General features: G+C 36.0%; 1 pseudogene; it reads right to left on the bottom strand.

The window, feature by feature from the left end:
• Nucleotides 1-4,045: 4,045 nt before the first annotated feature.
• Nucleotides 4,046-4,722, bottom strand: LOC117705143 (glucose-induced degradation protein 8 homolog pseudogene; annotated as a pseudogene).
• Nucleotides 4,723-5,582: the final 860 nt, after the last annotated feature.

Raw genomic sequence — 5,582 nt, forward strand, 5'->3', positions numbered from 1 at the left:
TTGTTTTATTTTGCAACCATTAGTTTTGCTAATCACACATTTATTATTCATTATAAAATTAATAAGTTGGGGTTTTGTCATTGCAGCCATTCATTAAATTCCTATGTCAATAAATGAAACATTAATTGTTAATTTAACAACTTATTAATAAATGGCTTGCACCAATGACTCCAGGGTTCTCTGCTTTCAGTGTATAAAGGTGACTGATCATGAAGAAATGCTGGTTTTCAATTTCAGTACCTAGTTAGCTGTGTGAATGTGACACTATACAGTTTAGCTTACAGTTCTGGAGCATTTTTAAATAAATATTGGTATTTTAACAATCTTGATACTTCTAAATATTTTATAACTTTTACTGCCTATTTTTTTTATTTAAAGTATATTATTTATGTGCATTCCAGTCATTGCCCCCTTGGTCCCCTCTCCCACAGCTCCTCATCCCATTTCTCTTTCCACTTGCCTTTGAGAGACGGTGTTTCTTCTACACTTCTCCGGCTTTCCTGAGACCTCAAGTCTGTCTAGGATGAAGCACATCTTCTCCCACTAAGGCCTGGTAAGGTACATCTCTGCTGCATATGTGCAGGGGCTTTGACCAGCCAGTATATGCTCCTGGTTAGTGGTGCAGTCTCTGGGAGCTTTCTGGGTTCTGAGTTAGGTACTGAGACAAGAGTATTCTGTGATAACTGTTCTTCAGGCACAGCACATTTTAGTTTTATGGAGTATGTCAAAAAAAAGCAAGGTTGTAGTGTCAGAAAAAAATCTGAGTTGCAAGCTTGTGGCACTATGAAGACCGTGTATCAGCTACAGATCTTATAAGTCATTGGGTAGTAGTGTCTGGAAGACAAAGCTGAACTGTCTTTTCTGTCTTTATATTGAGGATATAACTTTTAACTGGAAAGATAATAATTCTACTTGCAATCTTATATTAGTCCTTAATAAATTATATTTGAAAGGAGAAAATTAAAAGAGCTTAATTTTCTTGACTCATCAATGCATTTTTGTTACAAAAGCATTATTTCTAATGTCATTACAATTTCAGAAAGCCAGATATGTTTTTTGTTAAATTTATGGTCACTTAAAAATCTATACTTAAATATAAAATGTTTAATTATATATAAAATGCATATTGTATATGATTATTCAAATCTCTATCTGCTGCACTCTCTGTTAATTAAATATTGATTAATTTTAAAAAGTTCTTTTAAAGAACTGCAGTGTTCCACAATTAACACGTAACAATTTCTCTGGAATTGTTATTATTCTGTAATACTAGTGAATATTTTGTAAGTGGATAAAATCTAATAGCCAAATATTTCTAAAATAAAATAATTGGTAGATTATTCTCTTTAAGAAGTATTTCCATGTGATCTTATAATTTAACTGATTTGATAATATTTAAAACATTGACTATACTACAAAAGAATAACAAAACATTTTACAAAGACATAGGAAAAATGCTTATTTTTATTATTCTAGGCCTTTGATTGTTGATGGATTCTTTTAAGACATGAGCTTTCTAATTCCATAAGTAGCCAAGGTTGGTCATGGAATCATTCATTTTCCCTTCCATCACCTAGTGTTCTGATTTCAGGAATGTATGGTTACACATGGCATTGTGCTGGGCTTTGCAGGCCCTCTTTTATTGTTCCCATTTTTGCATTTTCTAGAACTTATATCCATTTATACACTGCATTAGTGAATTAGTAAAGTCTCTTATCAAATTAAATATTGAACAATAAATTTTATTCATGTCAATTCACTGCACATTTAATAAGTATTAATTAAGAAAAAGGCTGAAAAATGATCAATGAAAATCAGCAAACTAAGGGTTTGATATTTTCTTTTCTCTATCATTTTCCTAATGTACACTTTGTAGTGCACACAACAGCCAGTAAAGCTAGGAATGGAATATTCAACCAGTTTTGTTTTTATGCTGCCTTTCTAGACTATTCCCTAACTTCAGGTTTCACAGTAGAAAGAAATTTGTGTGATATAATAAATTTTAATTATTTGTAGACTTTTGTGTAAGTTCTCTTACTAACTAAAATTGAGCTATAACGCTTAGGCCGATATTTATAGTGCCTTTGAAAATAACCATGGATGTGTAGGAAAGAGTGACCCATTTCAGTGTCCACTGAACCTGCATAGAGCTCAGAGTGGAAGAGTTGGTGCTTATTTGAGCAAATTTTCTAAGTGAGTAATCCCCTTTGCTCCTGGGTTGGACTACTTTTTCCCAGTTGAATGTGTATGTGTTTTCCTTCATGATTGACTTTTTTAAGATGAAAATGCCTCCAAATACAGTCACTGTTTATGTTACTAAAAAAGGAAGACTGGTTTTTATTGAAAAAATGCCAATACATGTGTGCTTTAGCCATGTGTTCCATATGAATGAATCAATGGTAGATAATAAATGTATGTCTTAAATAGTTAGACACAAGAACCAAAATACATATTAGTTGATCAATGAGCTCTTGGATGAAAAGGAGGAAAGATCCTTAACAAGTATTCCAAAAGCAAAGAATCAACATTTATTGATTGAACGAAGGGACTTGAAGGCACATACCTCCAAGCAATAATTAAAATTGACTGTACTTATTGACCCTCAGCAAAGGTTTTATTTATTTTTTCCTGCAAGTGGAATTCAGTGAGTGTTTCTGTCATTGTCCACTTAATAGTGGAAGAAAAACAGAAGATAGGTGCTGTTTTTTTTTTTTTTTCTTTGTTAGGGTACACATGAGCATCAGAGTATTAAACAGGCAGCCTAAGTGACAATCAGAGCAAGCTCAGGTGATCTGAGCAGTCACTGCTACCTTGATGGGAAGAGAGAAACTCAGGAAACACAGAGATTTCATGAGGCTCCTCCCACTGCAGTATGAGGCAAGACAAATAGTAGTCTCAAGTGTTACCTCCTGCAATTATAGCTGCATTGGCATGCCTTCACTTCTGAATGGAACGTCAGGCAAGTCAGAGGCTCAATCTCTGAGCCCATTGTATAAAGCCCATTCTTTGTTCTGTTGGTTTCTTCAGTACCGGTGGTTAATGGATATTGCATTGCATCTAGAAGTCAATTCTAATTACTTGCAGATTTCGTATATACAAATTTCAACTCACTAAAATGCAGCTACGTCAAGTCCATATTCATTGTGCCTTTGTGAATAGTCATAGACATGCAGGACAAAGTGAACATCTCAGGGTGGACAAAGAACATTTAAAAATAACACAAAATGTGGAGGAAATGTGTTTCATAATTTAAATTTATCAATTTCTTCTGTTCTGTTTTTATTACTACATTTTTTTTTATTCTGGAAGTAAAAAGAAATCGTTATTTTCAAATAAAATTACCTACAAGAGATTATTCATTGATCCACTGTGACCGAGCATTTTGAGCATTTTGAGCACCAAAAATACATTTTAAAATATTAAAAAAGAAAAAAAAAAACCACAGCTTCACCCCTCAGACTCATATCCCCTCGCAAAAGCCACACAGCTCACACCAAAGGGTAAAGAAGCAAACCAAACTCAATACCCACAAAAAAGTTATCTTTAAATTAAGATTTACAAATTTATATATTCTCTCCTATGAAGGAACAAAAGGAGAAAGAAAAGGAAAACAGGGGTAAGGAAAGCCACTGGTGAGACCTAGGAAGATAAAACCCTGCCTGCCTGTATGTAGCACGTAGCAAAAGCACATCAGTAATGTTCATGTGCTGCTCTGTGACAGGCCTTTAGCTGAGATAACTCTACCTAGAAGTGCAGCACACAGTGGCAAACCACATCTTCTGGAACCAGCAGTCCGGCAGCATGGGGATAGTCAACTGCAGTGTGTGCAGCCCTCAGGATACAGGGCATGGCTGACATGATGTCTTTCATCAAGGGTTGGCCAGTTTTTAAAAAGGCCATTTTTTTTTCCTTTTAAACAATGGTGGTGAGGGAAGCACAGGGTTAAAGGTTCTCTACTACGGAGACAACCTGCCAGTCACAGCCAGAGGAGAAATAGTCCTGTGCCTATTCACAGTGCTGGGTCCATGCACAGGGTCTACTTGGACTACTCAGTCACGCCTTTGTTGAGGTCTGTCATTTTGGGATATTTTACTTTCTTCTGGTCTAGCTCATTCTGAGGACAAAGTAGCAGTTTCAGTAATTTTGCCAGTTTTGGGTGTGGATTCTCGATTCTCATAATCCAAAACAGCCTGGTTAACTTCACTCTATACCTTTTGCCTCTGCATCATGTGGCAGAGGTCACCAAAAGGTGACTCCTCAGGGCTATTGAAGGCCAGGAAGGCCAATGTGCACTCCATTTCTGTGAGGCATTCTCTGCTTTCCTCACCCTGCTCTGCCAGTTGCTTCTGGCATTGTTGTCCAATGCTGCTTCTGTCTTACACTGACCTATAAGCTGAAACAAGTGTTGTTGCTGAAGATGCAAGCAAAGATACCAGTTTGTGTCTAGGAGCTCTGGATGGAGGCTGTTGAACAAGGCAATGGCCTCCTTGGTCTGACCCTTCAAAATCATCTCTTGAATCGTGATTCACTTCAGTGTTTCTAGGTCTACACTTGATTCGATCCCAGATTCTGTTGGAAATTTCTCTGCTACTTCCTTAAAGCGCTCTTTGACTAGATAGTTCATGATGGGTTGGTTCATGTCTGCTCATTGAACATGTAAGTTATTGAGTTTTTCATCCATTCAGCTTTGGTTATTTCATTGGGATTTTCTGTATAACTCATTATGATTTATTTCTTGCAGAGCCTGTCTTCTGTGCAACAGGGTCTGGGTGGCAGCTCAGCAGCTTCTTCCTGGGCCAGTGAGGGGCAGCCTTATTGCTATATTTGAAGATTATTTTTAAGACATAATTCTGTCTTTTGATATTCTTGCTATCTATTTTGCATAATTAAGGGAAAGTAGAACATATACTGAAATCCATCAAGGTAATCCATTATATAAACAAACTCAAAGACAAAAAGCACATGATCATCTCATTAGATGCTGAGAAAGAATACGAGAAAATTCAAAACCCCTTCATGGTAAGTGTCCTGGAGCAATCAGAAATTCAAGACCTGTACCTAAACATAATAAAAGCAATATACATCAAACCAGTAGCCAACATCAAATTAAATGGAGAAAAACTTGAAGCAATCCCACTAAAATCAGGCACTAGACAAGACTGCCCATTCTCTCCCTACCTATTCAATATAGTACTGGAAGTCCTAGCTAGAGCAATTAGACAACAAAAAGAAGTCAAAGGGTTACAAATAAGAAAGAAAGAAGAAAAATATCACTATTTGTAGATGATATGATAGTATATTTAAGTGACCCCCAAACTTCCAACAGAGAACACCTAAACATGATAAAAAAAACTTCAGCAAAGTGGCTGGATGTAAAATTAACTCAAACAAATCAGTAGCCTTCCTCTACTCAAAGGCTGAAAAAGAAATTAGGGAAATGACACCCTTCATAATAGTCACAAATAATATAAAATACTTTGGTGTGAATCTAACCAAGCAAGAGAAAGATCTATATGACAAGAACTTCAAGTCCCTGAAGAAAGAAATCGAAGAAGGTCTAAGAAAATGGAAAAATCTCCCAT

The sequence above is a fragment of the Arvicanthis niloticus genome, chromosome 3 (assembly GCF_011762505.2).
Source record: "Arvicanthis niloticus isolate mArvNil1 chromosome 3, mArvNil1.pat.X, whole genome shotgun sequence".
In the NCBI taxonomy this organism is placed as follows: Eukaryota; Metazoa; Chordata; class Mammalia; order Rodentia; family Muridae; genus Arvicanthis; species Arvicanthis niloticus.